The sequence below is a fragment of the Argentina silus genome (assembly GCF_951799395.1).
Source record: "Argentina silus genome assembly, chromosome: 15".
NCBI lineage: Eukaryota > Metazoa > Chordata > Actinopteri > Argentiniformes > Argentinidae > Argentina > Argentina silus.
In genome coordinates this window covers 8,125,998-8,145,338 of record NC_139669.1, presented here as the reverse complement: position 1 = coordinate 8,145,338, position 19,341 = coordinate 8,125,998, and the positions used below count along the sequence as shown (strand labels likewise).

The 19,341-nt window shown below is 46.4% G+C and overlaps 1 pseudogene across 1 annotated transcript in view; it reads left to right on the top strand.

Annotated features, from left to right (window-relative positions):
* LOC310815657 overlaps positions 1 to 19,341 on the top strand; it is a 191,030-nt pseudogene that overhangs the window by 55,962 nt on the left and 115,727 nt on the right. Inside the window, exon 2 of the transcript in view lies at positions 3,611 to 3,904. The product of the transcript in view is annotated as an uncharacterized misc_RNA (transcript). The remainder of the gene's footprint in view (positions 1 to 3,610; positions 3,905 to 19,341) is intronic.

Sequence of the window (19,341 nt, the reverse complement as noted above, 5' to 3'; positions counted from 1 at the left end):
TAACCAGGGTAATCGTCTTGCCTTCTCAAAGCACTTATCTGTGGGTGAGGAACCGCCAGTGAAAGGTGTGTGTGTGTGTGTGTGTTTGAGAGTGTTTGTATGTATGTGTGTGTGTGTGTGTGTGTGTGAGAGAGAGAGTGTTTGCGTGTGTGTGTGTGAGAGAGTAATTGTGTGTGTGTGTGTGTGAGAGAGAGAGAGCGTGTGTGTGTGCGTGTGTATGGGTGAGGGGGTGAGGGGGTGTCTAATCCAGTCCCTGTGTGAAACTGTTGACATTTGTGCTTTTTTTTCCTTCATTATGTGACTGGGGCTGTTTTGCGCTGGATTAGCTACAGATCTCCCATGCAGCACATTCAGCATGCCACTAGTAGTTTAACTTCATTAATAATGGATGAAGAGATTGTAATCCACAAGCGAGAGAAAGAGAGAGAGAGAGAGATGGAAAGAGAGAGAGAGAGAGAGAGAGGGGAAGAGAGTCACAGTTTTGTATCTCAACACAACCCCTGGATCGGTGATAACATTCCCAATCATCGCCCCGTCCACTTATAATATCCGATCAATACCATTGTAGCGGCTTGTAATTTGCTTGGAACTCACAAAGGTTGGGGCATTTAAGTGAACGCTGGAAGTGTGTGTGTGTGTGTGTGGGGGGGGGGGGGGATAAAGGGGAGGGGGAGATTTCGGAAGTCTCGGCGGTGCATATCCTGGTGTCCTCCATTGATTGTGTTTACTCAAGCTTCTCATTGCCGACTATTACAGCAGTCTGAGGACACACCCTGGCCTAACAGCAGGATAAGGAGGATTAATGTTCGGCATATTCTCAATCTCCTCCACCGCCGGCGTCGCTTCGTATCAACATAATAACATGCGGTACGGACGTACGCTGTCGCTGCCTCAGAGCAGAAACCAACACACCAACATCCGGACCACCACCGTGTTTTGAAATTGCCTTCTATTTCACATACTACTGTTAATATACTGTATATATATATACTGTTTATATACTGTATATATATATCGATACATTTTGCCGTGGCTGTGTTGTTTTGATTAGGACTTGTTTTGGAGGTGGATTAATTCACTCCCGGTCTGACTGACGAGGGATCTCGGGCGGGAGAGCTGGCCCCAGGCCCATCTGCACGGGTTGTTCATTGAGGGCTTTGTGTTGGAGCTGCTGTCTCGTTTGGACGACCGTGGGTACCAAAGGCCACAGAGGGCGGTAATCCTGATGAGACTCCACTACCACCGTCTTTGGTAATTATGTCACATTCTGCCTGTAATGGAATAATTCAAGTCAAAGAGAGAGGGAGAGAGAGAGAGAGGGAGAAGGAGAGAAAAGACAGAAAAAAAAGGAAAGAGTCTTTGATCTTGTCCTAAACCTTTTCCCCAAGGAATGGCCATCGAAAGATTTATAGATAGCTAACCCCGATATGGTATCTGCTAAGCTTTACTCGAGTGTTCTCTCTTTCTTTCTTTCTTTCTTTCTTGCTTTCTTTCTTTCTTCCTTTCAAGTAGGCTATTATTTTACTTGAATTGGACATTCAGCATCAATACAGTTGGCAATGGATTTGTTATAAACATTTTTCTTTTCACAGTTTCACAAAAACCACTAAGACGATATCAGCGTTCAAAAACGCGGCGTTTTTATTTGTGTTTCACATAGCTTGATAGACGAGTTTGTAAAACGTTAGATTCATACCATTGGAATAACGTAACTTTACCGCCACATGGCTCGAAAACAAAATGTCATAAAAAGTGTAGAATGTGAGGTACAGTCGTACAATATTCTCTTCCTGTATGAAAAAAAAGGTTAAAACTGCTTTTTTTTTTTAAAAGAAAGAGACCAAAGGTTAAGCACCCAATGGCCTAAATCTGACAGGGCATGTTGGAACTAAATGGAATACTGTACATTTCACAGGGGCTCCAGTATGCCTTTGATGTGTATAAACAGCTCCAGGGATTGACGGTGTAGTCGACAATGTCACTGGACTCTGACTTCAGCCGTGGCAAATATTGCTGTTGTGACTTTCGGCGGTTGCCAAGTGGGATTCACGTCGGCAACCTTGACACTGTCAGACCAACACCTACAACGCTTCGCCAAGCCCCCTGAATGTCTCGATGAGGTCACGAGGTAAAATACACTATTTTAACCTCCTTCAACATCTTTGTCTCTTCTGTTTTGTTTAACGAGAGCAATTAATCTACCACTGAATCAGAATACTGTTAATCGTTTTTTGGGGTGAAATATCGCCAGAAGGCTAAGCTTACAAAGGTGATTTGAATTCCGAATCGGTTAGTTTATGGCCTATGATTCATGAAATAGTTTGCCCTTAAGGTCTTCCTACAAATGCTCTTTGTAAGGTGCTCACACACAGCAGATAGACGGCTGAAAGGCGGGCTGGGCCTAGCTCTGTATGCCAGGTTCCAAAGCTTCTATAAATACAAGGGCTAGAACAAGAGATAGATAGTTTTTCTTGGCACATCAACCGACTTCTCACAAAAGACACTGATGCTGGAATGCGTCTCCTTTTTTATTTTTTTTATTTTATTTTTTTACATGCTCCTGTCTAAGTTTAACCACATATCAGTAATCCTGTTTGTTCTTGTCATTCTAAACGGAGCTCCATCGGCCCCCTCCAGCATTGCCAATGCAACTCATTTTGAAAATAAAATCCACCTCCCTCCCTGGGTGCTCTCGAAACAAGCCAGCTGATCCACAGATTGTGCCTGTTCATGTTCAGAGATCAAAGTGACAGTTCCTCTGGAACTTTTGGGGGAGTCATTTTGAAATGACAGATGATGGATGCTTAAATAAACAAAACGATACCTGTATACTCTACGTAATATGTTAGCCACTATGCTACGGCTAAGTTAGCACATTAGATGTCCAGACATCTAACCAAACAGTTACTAAGTTGCCGTTATAGCTGTGTAGTAATGCTGATGTTTCTCTATCAATGTAACTTGTGTTAACATGTTATTACGTAGTAATTACAATGTAATAATTACCACAGAAGTTGAATAGGTACTGTATAAGCGCTGGGAGTTGTTAGTTCGATATCAGTAAGCTACTTCAAAGCACTACTACCCACCCCCTCTAAACTGTTACAATGCAGCCTCTACTGTCCGCTATTTAATTTTAGTTTTCGAATGAATAACAAAACTCTGTGCCAGGTGAGTCACATCAAAACTGACCCTACTAGGCATCCTTACAATCTGTCAATCTTCTGGTTATCAAGCCAGATCAAACAGTGGGACCGACACAGTACTGTGCCTATGGGATTAGCCTCCAATGACATGCAATGCATTGTTAGTGCTTGGAGGTGCTATTACATTCATCGCTGGGCTGTGAAAGGCATAGTAAATACTTAATGGACAGCTTTGAAATGTGAGGTGCTACATTGTTACAAATAAATTCTTAATGGGCTAAGCTTAGGTGATATCATAATTTATTTTAATGGCAGACGATTGTCTCATAAATAACGCTTAAAATAAAAGTGTTTCCAAGTGCCACCTTTTGACTGACACCATGGTTTGCTGCTAGGTTAGTGACACTGGCATACCTTGGACGCTACAGAACATCCCTGGAGTTTCCATTGTAAAACAAACACAGACACACACACACACACACACACACACACACACACACACACACACACACACACACACACACACACACACACACACATGCGCACACACAAACACACACACACACACACACACACACACACACACATGAACATGAACACACACACACACACAAACACACGGACAAGCACACACACACACACACACACACACACACACACACACACACACACATGCACACACACACACACACACACACACACACACACACATGAACATGAACACACACACACACACACACACACACACACACACACAGGTTTGTTTCCTACTCGGTGTCTTTGTGAAGTTGAGTCTGTCACCCTGTTGCAGCTGTAAAGCCTGGAGGAGGTTGTATGTCTGAAAAGATGGCGTGAATAGATGACTTCCTGTCAACAGAGTCGCTCTTCAAATACCAATGAGGTCAAGAATGGGAAGTTCAAGAACATAACAGAGCTTTGGTCATTTGTTGCTGGTCACCTGATTCTACCTCACTTAGCCTTAGCCTTCACCTTTCCGTTCAAGGTCACTAAAAAAAAGACGGTCAATTTATCTGTTTGTTTGCGTATTTGGTTCCCCCCATTAGATGTTACAATTGCTACTTTTCATGGGTTCCACACAAAACACAATGCAAACATATTGCTTGTGTTAATACATTTTCACGCCAACACTTTATTCTAACTTTACTAGCTTACTTTGCTTGCTAACTTGGCTAGCTTACGTTGCTAGCTATCATTGCTAGCTAACTTTGCTAGCTATCATTAGACATAGATCATGCTAGATTATGTCACTATATGAAGTCAATACTGAGACACTTTGGACTCATCTTGAAGGAGGACTGTATGTTCTGGGAGTTATATTGGCACATGGCCTCATATTTCCATATCTCACACCCCTTCCCCCCTTCCTGGTAATGCTTCGGCAAGTCAATAAATCACAGTGAACAAAATGGCCGCCCTGTTTCATCTTTGATACCTTTCCTAATGGTACCTTCCAAAATAAGCCGCGCCAAAGCCGTAACTTTGTCACGAAAGGGACATTTCTGTGGCGATGGCCTCCCTGGGATTGAGCTCTAATGCTGAGTACAAAGTTGCATCTGGCCCCCCCGGTCTGAAGGAGAGCCAGCCGGCTGACATGGGCTAAGCTGCCGCTGGATGTCTTGTGCTTTCCGTGTCTGTGGGGTGTATTGCATGGCGACGTGTCGGCCAAGGCCACAAGAGCCCTGTGTGCATTCCACCCCTCTAGCGTTACAATTAATTGCAGGGGCTGTCACGAACGATGTTTAGCTAACAGGAAACACATTGGCTACGACGACGTGAAAGGCCCGGATTTGTTGATAGATGTAATTAGAAGTGTTAAATCTCGTTCCAGGTTGTTTCACCCCCGCCCCTATTGCCTCCTCTTACCCCCCTCTCCTCCGTCCTCCCTCCTCCCTCCAGACCAATGTTCTGTACTGTACAGTGAGTTCCATTAGAGATACAATAGCAAGCCTGAGTTCCCATCATGGACTCATGCCCGGAGTCTTTACCGTTGAGTCATTTCTGAGGATAATTGACACGGTGATTGCTCCGTAGATGGGTACATACTGTATAGAATTGCCAAATGACAGATCAGTAAGAACACAATAAAAAGTGTTACCATTTGACATATTAAATCTAGAGACACCAAGGGACTGAGGGCCCAAACGAGGCAGGCTTGTGAGGAAAGAGAAGGATGAGATAGTTAAGTACAAGACAGGGGTTTTCTCACTGAAAGAAAATGCCTGAGGACAGAGAGAACAGAGGGAAGAAGAAGAAGAAGAGAGTGAAGCCCTGGCCTCTGCACCATGACTGATAACAGCTGACATTATAGATCATTTAAATACTGACCATCCCTTCCTGTACACATGACTTCATCTCGCATGTTTTAGCAGGTCAAACGTTCTCTGCTTGACCATGTTTGGCCCCTGTGGGGGAAAGCTCCTGAGGCATCGTCTCTCCTACGTGTAAGTGAAATTAATAGAAAACATGACACGAAACGAATCTGATTATCAAAATTAATCGGGCCGTTATTGCATCACATTCCTTTTTGATGAGACTCCACTCCCCTCTCCCAGACGAGAACCGTTTAAAAGCACCTTGTATCTTGACTGGAGTTATCTGAAGTTCACAGTTGAGGAATATATGAAAGTCAGCCGCTGATGTTGTGGGCCAAATACGAAGAGGTCGTGTTGCTGATGAATAGGACTCAAGTGGGTTTTCCTTTAGGAAAATCATCGTCTGAAGGCCAGGCAATGCATAGACAAACTAGCTCATCATGTCAGTGTTGCCCTATGGACCTCTACGCTGAATTGAATGCTATAAAACCCCCCCGAGCTAAATGTGTTTGATTGTGAACCCTTTTCGACCTGGTCATCAGTTTGATGCTAGATATAGATCAAAACAGACTGTAGCCATTTACAAAACATAAATAAGTCTTCTACCAAGCTGTAACATCATTTAAATATTGGGATACAAAACTACAATGCAGTACATTTATATTTATTTATATATATATAGGGTGTTATATATATATACCCGACAAGTTTTCCTTGCAGAATATTCCTTCGCATTCCTGCACAAGCCTGACAGTGATAGGAATGTCAGTAATGTTTGACATTCATATCTGCACAGCATATGTCCAACTGTCCATAGTATCACCATCTGAACTGGCCATTTGTTGATAATGTGCCCTCAAAGTCACCTTCAGTACAACAAGATAGAGTGAGACCACATTAGTTCACCAACAGGGACCATGTAATTCCTACTGGAGCTGAATTTCAATAAACAGATTTTTTAAAATCCTTTGCTTTCCAATTACAATGCAATTACTTAGTTATTACAATGTTACAGCACCCTTATAAGAAATAGTATCGTTACCCAGACCCAACTCTATAAACAATGTGAGTGACAGTAGCAGGATAGCGTAGAGTGACCTGCCCTGACCTGCAGTGTGTAACCCCCCCCTGCTACGACATGGGGCCTCAGGGTGTTCACACCAGGCTTACAGGCCAGAGGTCCATGGTCCCCACACAGAGAACTGATTATCCCCCAGTGTGTTCATGGCTTGGCCCCTATGGACCACCCTAGCCATAACCCCTCTCTCTCTGTCTTCTGTTCAGTGGGACGACATAGTGTATGTGTGTGTGTGTGTGTGTGTGTGAGTGTGAGTGTGAGTGTGAGTGTGAGTGTGAGTGTGAGTGTGAGTGTGAGTGTGAGTGTGAGTGTGTGTGTGTGTGTGTGTGTGTGTGTGTGTGTGTGTGTGTGTGTGTGAGTGTGTGTGAGTGTGTGTGTGTCCTCCTGATTACTGGTCTTCGAGGGCAGCTCAAATACCACCGGGTCACTAGGGCCCCGTATTAACAGGTTCAAGGCTTTGCAGCCAATCCCACACAACTTAGGGGATCTTTCAGCCAATCGATCAACTCCGATGACTCCATGACAGGTTCCATGACAATGAAGACAGAAGACATTCAACTCGAGCGTTTACCTCTGACAGATAACAGTCACCTGTCAATCAAAGCCAGCTATGTAATATAAACTTCACCAATGACGTTCACTTGAACAGTATCCCTGACGTCGAAGGCAGAGATCGTAGGAGTAGCTGTGATACACGAGGCAGGAGAGAACAATTTCCCATCAAGCCAAATAGAAGATGGCCTCCTTTTCCTTTTCCTGCTACAGAATAAATAAAGACTTGCAGAAGGAACAGCTGCTCTATTCTCTCCTGACACCCAATTAAGCATCAATCCAATTACCTCAGCACACACACACACACACACACACACACACACACACAGATGCACGCATGCACAAACACACACGCACGCACGCACACATGCACGCACGTATGCACACACACACACACACACACATCCCCTCAGCTTTTCGAATCAAAGGAGCCAAATAAAAAAGAGTGTATTGAAATCAGAGCAGGCTCAGCATCCCAAGTCCAAGTAGACATCAAACACAGTGGAATGAGTGAATGAGAACAGGGGTTGGAGATGCTCTGTTTTCCCCTGCGTTGGTGCACAGGAATGTGGGAATACATTTGGTGGCAGTAAAGAGCAGCGCTGGCACAGGGCAGTAGGCGCCTGGGCTGTCTGAAGGTCACACGTGGGGCTCACTGGGCTGTCGGCATGGTGTAGTCTGTGGAGCACTCCTCTGGGTCGCCTACACACACATACACACACACACACACACACACACAAGCACGCACGCACACACACACACACACAAACACACAGACACACACACAAGCATGCATGTACACACACACACACACACACACACACACACACACACACACACACACACACACACACACACACACACACACACACACACACACACACACACACCCCGGGTCTCCTGCCAGTTCTGGTGCCCAGGACCAAGTACTCCCTGCTGGCCCGCTGAGTGTCTCCTCTCTGTCACGGCTCCAGGGCTGGAGGCCGCAGCCACGCAACTCACAACAGGGGAACAGAGGAGAGGGATGGAGGGGTGGAGGGGGAGGAGGGTGGCACCTGTTCACCTCAGCCAAACCCCCCACCCCCCTATGCCCCCTCCACCACTCCCCCCCCCCCCCCCCTGCACTCAGGCCAAAGTTCCCTCAAAGCGCTTTACAAGGTGAGAAGTGCCGGACCCACAACAATTGAAAACGGAGCTGGTGGATCAGCTGCAGCCATCAATCATACTTCAATCAATCACTGTCAGAGGCTCACGGCCAACCCAACCCCCCCCCCCCCCCCCTTCTCCTCCTCCTCCACCCCTCTTCTACCCCTCTACCCCCCCTCCACCCGCCCCCCCGCCTGGCATGCAGCACTCTGGAATGCTGGGTAATGAGGGATGGCGCAGGCATCCAGGCATCCGATTCATCCCCGTATTTGGGAGGGAGGGGTGTGTGTGTGTGTGTGTGTGTGTGTGTGTGAGAGAGAGAGAGTGTGTGTGTGTGTGAGTATGTGCTCCAGAGCCTCTGACTGTGCCACTCAGATGAGGCACTAAATCAAGCCTGCGTGCGCTGAAGGTACCTCACAGATGTAAAGACACTTCACCATTAAGGGCGGCCATCTTCACTGTGTTCTATGGGAAATGATTGTCACGTGTATTAAAACCACATATTTAACCATTAAAACTGTGAAAACGTTATCTGTGATGAGAGCGATGGAAGCATGTCCCTGATTCACAGTACGGCTTCCCGCTCTTACCGACATCCTCCCCCATCGTTGAGGTCCACACACAACATAGAGAATGACAGCGTTAAGGCTGGATTGTTGTTAGCTAAGCGCTATCCTGCTGTTTGTCCATCTAACCCACCGTATACTGTTAAAGCACTGTAGCATTGGATCAGGTCTGGATGAACCACTCCACCTGTGAGTGGTGATGTGATTGTCCCCCATATTGGTTAGCCGATTAACGGCTCCATTAGGAGACGCTTTATAGATGACCTTATCATCCTCCAATCGTGTTACCTTATTAAGATCTAACCTTTTCGTGTGTTTGGCTTCACGAGTCGTATTCTGGGCAGAGTAGCTTTGATTTTAGTCGAGCTTACGGAAGGCTATATCTGAATGTGTACTTTAGACGAACGCGCAAACATCCCTGCGACTACCGCGTATCATATCATGTCATAAAAAATATGGAGATCTCACTGTTAATCTGCGCTACAAACAGCCACCGTCGAAAGGGGCCACTGTGCGGAATTAACATTAATCCTCCTTCCTAAAAATTGTAGGCAGCGCAAATGGAAATACCATCGGAAAAATGAACGAGTCCATTTATTATTTATCGTGTCCCCACGCTGATGCCTTGCTACCAGGTGATGAAAAACATCAGCGGAGGTGTAAGTATATCATGTGGGACTTTGATATATTGCCATGGAGATCAGCGATCTGGAACAGACAGGGTTTAATAAGGTATCCGCTCGTAAGTCCTTACTAATTCAATAACATTATGCCCCGAAGATTTATTAAGCGCCAGATTTCACATAAACACGTACAGCACGCATGCTAAGTTGCCAACCTGTGGCAGATGCTGTCCTAGATGAATACAGTTTAAGACTTTAAGAACTTGGTTTCTAGCAATATAGTGAAACAAATGTCACTGAAGGAATCTCTCGTGTAATAATGAAGGATGACTTGTCTGGTAGCTGATTCCATCTCTCTAACCACTACTGTTGTGTTGTGTTGACTAACACACACGGCCATTTTTCCATCAATGGACTCACACTGTTGTGTTTCTCTTTGCGTACTAGACATGACTCTGTCTCTGATACCAGTGGTCTTTCTCTGTGAGAGGGTCCTTGAACCAGAGTTACAACCAGTCAATTCCGTTGGAATTCAGGAAGTGAATTCAACTTCCAAGAACAGAAATTCTCATGGAATGTAAGTAGTCTTTCCACTCTTCCCATGACTTGAAAACCAGCCCTTCCCCCAACCCAACCCTGCTCTCAACATTCACTTCAGCCACGCAATTCACTTCGGCCTGCCATCCCGAGCCCTCAAGTTTGTGATGGGATGATGACGATGACGAAGAAAAAGAAGAAGATGATGATGATGGTGATGATGAAGATGATGCGTGTTGGATGATTCCTGGAGGGTGGGTCCGCCATGGTACCTCTCCTATCCCCCCCATCCTCTCTCTCTCTCTCTGTATCATAACTAACCTCATTACCTAGGAATGTGTCTTCCTACCCGTCGTACTGTGTTCTCCCACTCCCCACAGACTCTCCCCTCTCCCTCCTTGGCAGGACGCGGGGCAGCCAGGGCCTGCTCTCTCCTTTTAGTATGTTTTAGACCAAATTAATGAAATCAAATGGAATGAAAATGGACTCCTCTTATCTGTTTCTAACGTGTTTTTTCATCTTTTTTTTCTTTCTTCTCCTCTTATAGCTGTCAAGCTTTAAAAGGTGCACGGGGGCAGGTTTTCCGAGACGCACATTTGATAGCCAGACCTCTTTTCCTCCTCTGGTATCCATTAAGACGTATATTAAATGCCTTCCAAGCGGATTTGATTTGTAGTGAGAGCGTTAACCCCTGAGAACGTCTGTCTGAGGCCCTTGTGAATCTGAAACCTCAGAAGTGAGGGATTGTTTCAATGTAAATGGTCCATGAAAGCTCTTCTATAACTTTAGTTTTAAGTCTTGTCATGGTTGATTACTATGGTCCGGTCTCGCCTCTGGTTTCTGAACGTGATCTGCTGCACTTTACACTGAAACACACTACTGTCAAACGTTTCCCTCTCTAGTCCGCACAGACAAATCACATATGACAATAATCAGTTAGAACATTCAAATTATATTGTTTTCGCTTCCAGAAAGTTTGATCGAACACCGATCATTTTAAAATACCTCCAGATGCAGCCTGTGGAGTCTCATTTTTTTTTTCTCGCAAATCGCTGCCATTTTATTTATCTTGAGTCATGGAAAAAACACACAAAGACCACATCTAGACGAGGGCATCTCTCCATACGAGACTCTCGGTGTCAACACGGGATGTGTGTGTTGTGACAGAGGGATGGCTGTGTGTTTTGTGGGGAGGTAAAGGAGTGCTCTGCGGCGTCGACACCTACAGCTGTCTCCTCCTGAGTGGAATGAAGATCTGACACGTACAGAATAGACAGCAGCTGGGCCTGGAGCCAGGGAGAACCGAGAAAAGTCTGTTCAATAATAGTGATCACTTTCTTTTTTAAATATGTTTTTAGGGCATTTCGGCTTTATTGGAGATAGTAGACAGTAGAGATTGACAGGCAGGATGGGTGAGAGAGAGGAAGGATGACATGCAAGACGTGTCGAGAGTCGGAATCGAACCAGGAACCTTGCGATTATGTTGTATGTGCATTTGTGTGCTACGCCACTAAGTGTCCCAATAATGATCATTGTCACACAATTGTTCCTCAATGACAGGAGGGAAAGGCTGTAAACTTGGACAATTATAGAATGGGTTGAAAACAACAATCAAATATGACATACACATCGTACACAGTATGCGACTGTACCTTTACCATTCATAAAATGGATTATTTCAGCACTTTGAAAAGAATAATTAACCATTGGGGTGATTAAACCTAGTCCTCGACTAGACACATATTTAATGGGGATTCTCTATTAAAAGTTATTTCTATTGACTAGGCTTAATCAAGGTCCAGGAAACGATCCATTGGGTGTTCCATGGAGTGTGACCTTCAGATGGAAACAATTCTACACAAGCAGAGGCCTGCATAAGGGCTTCATAAGGGCTTCATAGCTGCTACATAAGCATCGCATTCACACTTCACATCATCACACGAGCAGACATTGATTCAGACCCTCAGCAGGGCTTTCACAGTCATTAGGCCCGTTCTGCACCATGGGATCAAGTCAGTGAACTGCAGTGCCAAGACCCACAAACTATAAAAGATAATTGTTATTTTAAGAAGTTGGTTCATTGAAATCTTGCAACCCCATTGACTTGCTGCCACCCTGTGTTGCTAGTATTCAGATATACGCGTCTGGAGAAGTCTAGACTACGTACAGGACTGAGAGCCGCAGTAAGGCTTCTCTCTGGACGACTGCTGCACTGCAGGGACTCATTAATTAGTTGTCTTTGGTGTGGTGACCAAACCCACACACATGGGGACATCCGCTCTACCGTGCAGAGCTTTCAACACCATGAATTTGTTCCTCAGGGCTCTCTCTCTCTCTCCACACTCTCTCTCTCTCTCGCTCTACCTCTCTCTCTCTCTGCTCTCTCTCTCTTTCTCTCTCTCTCGCTCTACCTCTCTCTCTCTCTCTCTCTTTCTCTCTCTCTGCTCTCTCCACTCTCTCTCTCTCTCGCTCAACCTCTCTCTCTCTCACCATCTCCCTCTGCTCTCTCTCTCTCTCTCTCTCTCTCTCTCTGTCTTTCTTACTAAAGGTTTAACGGTGCATATAAATACTGTCTGTAATGGTAAAAAGTCAAACAACTTTGATGGGGGATGGGGCTACTTTTACTTTGCCTGTAGTAAAAGAGAGAGTATTGAAGTCTTTGATGAAGGCTCGAGTGCTTCTGCGGAGGGTGCGGGGAGTGGGAAAAGGATTGCCTTCAGATGTCATTTTTGGAGGGAAAATGCTGATGCCGTGGTAAAAGATCGCAGACAAGAAAGAACGAGGGGAGAAAAAAAGAAAGAAAAAGACCAAACTAACGATAACAGACTGACGTGGTTCGCAGCTACATAGTTGTGGTCGTGTGGCAGCGTTACAGAAGCGATTCCCAGTTACGGCTCTTTTTCCCAAATGTTTTCCTTTTCCTCGGTCTTACACATGCTTTTTATGGGCCCCTGTATCCCCTCTCGTTTGCCGGAGGTGAATAAGTCGGTGTTGTTGCCTAAACGGGGCACTGACATGGGAGGAGCTCCTCCCTGCTCCGACAACCAAGCTTTTCGGTCCTGTGTCATCAAGATTTAAGGTGCGTTTGTCTTTTCCTGAGGTGATGATCGCATTGTAACCCTCTGCTCAAACATCCCCCCCAGCATGCATTTCAGGCTTTCTAGGAACAGGGGCGGTGTGTTCTCTCAAACGTTGTTGGTGAGAGCCCTCTCCAGCGTGTGTTGCCCCCCCTCCCCCGCCCCCCCCACACCCCCGACGACGCCCTCTAGCCATAAACTCACTACCTCGTTGACGACGAAGAGGGAGATTGTGTCAAATCACTCCAGAACCTTTTGACCTGCTGGGCTTTTATGAGAATTAGGGAGAAGATTCTTTTGGTTTAAGCCTCACGGTGACAAGGAATATGGGCCTCTGGCCAGCGCCAGTGACTGATGGAGAGGGGTTGTGTGTTCAGCTGCCCATGGAGAGAGAGCGGCGTGGAGAGGTAGAGGACCCGATATAGAAGGCTATTTCTCACCCGCGGTGGAGGGATTACTCCAAACTGAAACAATGTACAGTGTTCAGAGGCATAACAATGTGTACTGTAATGCATGCAAATGCGTGATGTTTGTTTATGCACGAGTTGAGCATTTCTTGTCTTATAAGGACTCTGTGACCCCTCTGTGTTGTTGACTGACGTTGTTTTGTCCGTTCACTTCCATGTTACATGGTAATAACATGGTAATAACAGCACTAGCAAGTCAGTGTTTAGGCAGCTGATCATGTCAGTCATGATTTAGTACCATGTTAACACCCATAACAACGATTATCCAACCGCAAATCAAAGTTATGCATGAATGACATAAATGCTGCGAGGATTTGGCGACATGGATCTCAGACACAACAAAGCCAAAGCATTCACTTTCACATGAGCTCGCTCTGAGTCTGGAGAAAGAAGAAAAAAAAAACATTGAAAATACTCCAGACTCAACACTACAAACACATACCCCAAATCAAACTCAAAACACATGGGTGGTGTGGTGTACTTCCTGAAATCCTTTTTTTTTTTTAATTTCAAATTCATTATTCACTGACCTCAGCATCTGGGGGCTGAAGAATACCACCACAACTAAACAAATGCAACAAAAACATACAGCAGAAGGGACCAAATAGAGGGGGTCTAAAGTGGAAGCTAGGGACGGTGGAGAAGATGGTGGCGTTTTGTTTTGAAGAGTGTCTGGTCTTCTTATAGAGTCGTTTGTTCTCAGCTGGGCTTGTGTTGCTTGGAGAGAATCCCAGCCAGATGTTTCTCCTTCAGCCACTGAAACTGATACCTCATAACGCAGTGTCATTTTTCAACCCCCCCCCACCCCCCCCCCCCCCCCCTCCGCCTCCACTCCCTCAGACTGCACTGCTCAACACCCACATATATAACGCTTCATTTTGTATATAAGCAGAATCAATATGGATTTTGAGGTAATATTCTGAGAGCATAATTTAGTGGGTGCTACGCTAGGTTAGGCTACCTTAGTGGCTCTTAAACATCACTGAAACAACAAAACAATCCCTCCAACTGACACAGCTTGTGTGGGAGTGTTTTGGTGGCGAGAGAGGGAAAATGAAAATGAAAATAAAATAGATTGTGAACAAACCCCCCCCCCCCCCAAAAAAAAAAAAAAAAATCAATATGATTTTCAATCAAACAACATATCATTAATTCCTTGTGCTTTTGTTTGGCGAGCAAACAGGAAAACACATAACTCGTTTGGGGGAGGATTTCTCCCTCTCTCTCTCTCTCTCTCTCTCTCTCTCTCTCTCTCTCTCTCTCTCTTCCCTCGTTCTCATATTGTGTAGCGCCTCAGTGTAGTCCTCCTCTGCTAGAGTAAATGAGAGCTGGGGCTAGATGATGTTTGCTGGGGGACTAGTGATTCACTGACCTTAAAAGAAACCTTAAGACATGCCTTTTTAGTTTAGCATTCTCTTAATCCATCTTATTTTAATCTACCCTCTTCTACTGTGCTGCACTGGTCTCTCTGTTCCACCATGTCTCGTATTTCCTACACTATAATTTCCTTATATTACCGTTTATTTTCACTGTATTGTTGTATTTCGTTATATGAACATTTATTTTCATTGTATTGTTGTATTTTCATTGTATTGTTAAGCACCATGTATTGCAATTTTGCATGAAAGGCGCTATATAAATAAAGTCTGATTTGATTTAAATTGATTTGACCATCGCAATTAGAAGAGGAGTGCTTGTTGAACGGGCTTGAATTCAACAAGGTTGTATTATTTTTTTTAAGCAATTAACAGTCTTAGATAAGTAGTGAGATTCACATCCCTGCCTGGAGATCGCAAAGACCAATCCCCAACACGAAAATAAACAGAAAACATATCATAAACTACTTCATGAACAAGGTTAGGGTAGCTTTGCAACCCCCCCCCCCCCCCCGCCCCCCAATCCATCCTCTCAACGCTGATGAATTTATAGAGGCTGCTGCATTGTAAATCTCACAGGAATAAAGTGTTCATGTGCTCTATAAATATCACTACAGCCCAAAAAAATACCTCCTCTCTTTCCAGGAAGTTAAATCACCGAGCACATCGGCCTGAACTGCTGCATCAGGACAGAGTTCACGTTCCTCTGGGATGGAACATTGTTGTTGCTGCCCAGCACTTCCACACCTGATTCAACTGATCAAGGCTGATTACTGAGTAGCTGATTGGTCGGATCTGGAGTATTATAACACGAAAACAACAAGAAAACAACTTCCCCATTGGGGATGAATGAAGCATATTCCTTCCTTCCTTCCCTCTTTCCCTCGTTCCTTCCTTCCCTCGTTGCTCCCTCCCTCCCTCCCTCCCTCCCTTTCTTAAACATACCTTCATTCCATAGTCCTGTGGCTCTATACACTACTAGTCCCGTGGGACATCACTCCACAACATCACAGCACTCCTCCCCAGACACCAGGGTCAAAGGTCACAACAGATGCCAGCCCCCCCTCCCAGGTCACAAGGAAAAACTGAAATGCCCAAATGCCCATATGGTGACATATTCACCTTATGAGGGGCTTTTGAATCATCTGTTATAGCTGCCCCTAAAAATAAGTGCCATCGATATCCCTGAAACAATGTCACACAAGAGGGTCCTGTTTGGCTGTCGATCGGGCGAGGTCACACCCCCTCATCAGTACTTGTCATGACAGAGGGAGAGACAGTCTCCCGGCCACCACAAACATGCCTCAACCCTGACAGGGTTAAATGACGGCCCCTTCTGATGGGTCAACCTGTGCCTCACAATAAATAAGGAAAGGCCCGTCTGTCGTTTGAATATTCGCCAGGATGCCTCGGCGATGAATTTATGCACATCTCAGATTTCAGCTCCGTCTCCAACATCCACACCGGGCCGCATTACCACAGGCTTTTAGATCTGCAAAGTGTTGCTTTTGAGGCGTATGTTTTGGGGGGGGGGGGGCATTTTATAGGGGCTTTATATATTCAACAGGTATGGAGGGGGGTGGGGGGAAGGGGGGAGAGGGGGGGGAGAGTTGGCTGACATCACAGACGTTCCTGTTATCCTATGAGCCGACCCTTGCGTTTGTCATAGAGGATGCTCACTGGTCCCTCTTTAAATTTAGCTCGTCATCATAATCCCCCCACGTTGTACTCCTGGTGTGCAGCAATGTCAGACACGTCGCTGGATATAGGACCTAGGACCCCCCCCACCCCTGCCCCCCCCACACACACACCCCAAACCCCCCCAAACTGGCTAGAAGGTGGGGGGGGGTGGTCAAGTGCAGTCCAAGTTCGCCTCGCGCCACCTTGTCAACGACCAGACGCAGTGATGACTCACCCCACAACTGGACTCATGGGAGGGGGGGGGGGGGGTCGTGGGAGGTGGGGGGGGTTGTGTGTGTGGGGGGTGTCCGGTATCTCTGTGCGCTCAACAATAACCAATCAATGTCAAGAAAACAGACTAGAGCGCAAATTGGACAAGCACAACAGGAGTTGCGGCGTGGTGGGGTGGGGGGCGGGGGGGTATGTATGTGGTGTTGTGTTTCTTGGCTTGAAAGAGTTTGAGAACAACTTGTAGAGTTTTGTGTAAGCTCTTGAGACCTATTTACATGGCAACAAAAGACAGTATTTCGCAATTTCCTCACAACTCGTTACAATCCTCCTCCCTTCATGTGAGGAGAGTCCCTTGACATGGTGTAAGGGAACAGTAATCTATGTCATCTCGATATGAAAGTTTGAAGTACATCAGGGAAGGCTGGTGGAGGTAGAACTCGGAGGACGGGTAAGGCATGGAATGGAATGAGGAACTCACGTTTGATACCATTCCTCATTTCATTCAATGCATTACAATGAGCCCGTCCTCCGATTTCTACCTCCACCAGCCTCCCCTGGAGTACATACTAAGGGGGACACTGGTTTAACATATTGTCATCAATGGCAGACTTTTACCTTCAGTAAATAACTCTCAAATAAAGTATATTTAATATATTATATCACACACATCAGCACTATGATGTCACTATGGGCAAGCAGGTCATTATGGCTTTTTGGGGGCCTATGGTTCGGTGTTAGTTTGTATTGTTTGTATTGTATTCACTGTTTGCAATGTTTCGTATTGTTTTACTAGGGTGGTAACAATATCAGACTGAAGTGTGAGGTATTATATTTTGTTGGTGATATGTGTCAAGACTTGTGAAGCACTGACTGACGATGATTACGGACGCGTTTCGGCATCAAATCTTCTTCATCGAGAGGACTGAAGATACGATCTCGAGGTATTTTCACTGTCACATGACCGCCGCGGCCGTGTCCCTCCCTTCGCTTTACTGCGCGTTACCGACAAAGGCTTCCATTACACACGCAGTCACACATGTCCGATGTCCGCTTGTAAACTCTCCAGGGCTCCGGAGGCTCCGGAGGGAGAGGGGTGTGCTCTGACCGGCATTCCCCGTTTAGTTTGTCAGTCAAACGGGTGCGTGGCGTGGAAATGGACCAACGCTGTAACAGGGAATCAAAGGGGGAAACCCGATATGTTCGGAGACTACAGAGGGGGAACCCCACCTGTTTGCGGGGAGGGATGGGGGGGGGGGGGCGGGGGGGACGTGGACTCAGTCTATGGAGTGCTTGATGGGGTTTCCATATTTCCATATCACCCCCCCATCCCCCCACTCCCACCCCGTCCACCACAGACCAAAGCATCACAGGTGGGTCTCAGATGGCTGTCCGCCCCGACCCATGTCCGAACGACAGGTGGGTGGGTGAGTGGTTGTTTTTACGATGTCTGCCCTCTCTGTCTGCAACATTCGAGGGAGGCAACATGAGACGTCAGAAGAAACGGCAGCTGTATGGAGAGGCGGAGCAGGGCGAGGGGGGAGAGGGGGGGGGGGCGTATACCTGTGCTGTCAGAGCATAGCTGGGGATGTAGTTAGACTTTACTAGGGGGGAAAGGATATCGATTAGACTCAAGTGTGAGGTGTGATACTTCACTGGTGATACTGGATGTGTAAAAACTATCGGATGTATTTGCTGGTGAAATAAGGGTTCTTCAACCATCAGCTCCATTACTGTGGCATCATTGTGTTACCCCTGTTACCACAAACTATAAGACTGAGGAGGAGGAAGAAGAGGAGGAGGAGGTGGAGGAGGCGGAAGAGGAGGAGGAGGTGGAGGAGGAGGAAGAGAAGGAGGTGGAGGAGGAGGAAGAGGAGGAGGAGGTGGAGGAGGCGGAAGAGGAGGAGGAAGAGGAGGAAGAAGAGGAGGAGGAAGAGGAGGAAGAGGAGGAGGAGGAAGAGGAGGAGGAGGGGGAGAGCTGAGTATAAAAGTGTAACAGCCTAAGTGGCAGCTTAGCTGCAGCAGCATTTGTCAGATAAACGGCTGCTACTTTACGCCATGGCCGCAACATGAGGAGGAGGAGGAGGAGGAGGAGGAGGAGGAGGAGGAGGAGGAGGAGGAGGAGGAGGAGGAGAAGGAGGAGGGGGAGGCAGCCAGAAGGCACAAGGAACAGCACAGGGAAGGCCTAAAGGAACAACCAGAAGGCACAAGGAGCAGCACAGGGAAGGCCTAAGACAACAGCCAAAGCCAGTACAGGAGGAGGGAAGGCCTAAAGGAACAGCCAGAAGACACAAGGAACAGTACAGGAGGAGGGAAGGCCTAAAGGAACAGCTAAAGCTAGTACAGAGGGAGGGGAGGCCTAAGGGAACAGCCAAAGCCAGTACAGAGGGAGGGGAGGCCTAAAGGAACAGTCAAAGCCAGTACAGAGGGAGGGGAGGCCTAAGGGAACAGCCAAAGCCAGTACAGAGAGAGGGGAGGCATAAGGGAACAGCCAAAGCCAGGTAAAGCCCCTCCAACTGGCTCGGAAGATAA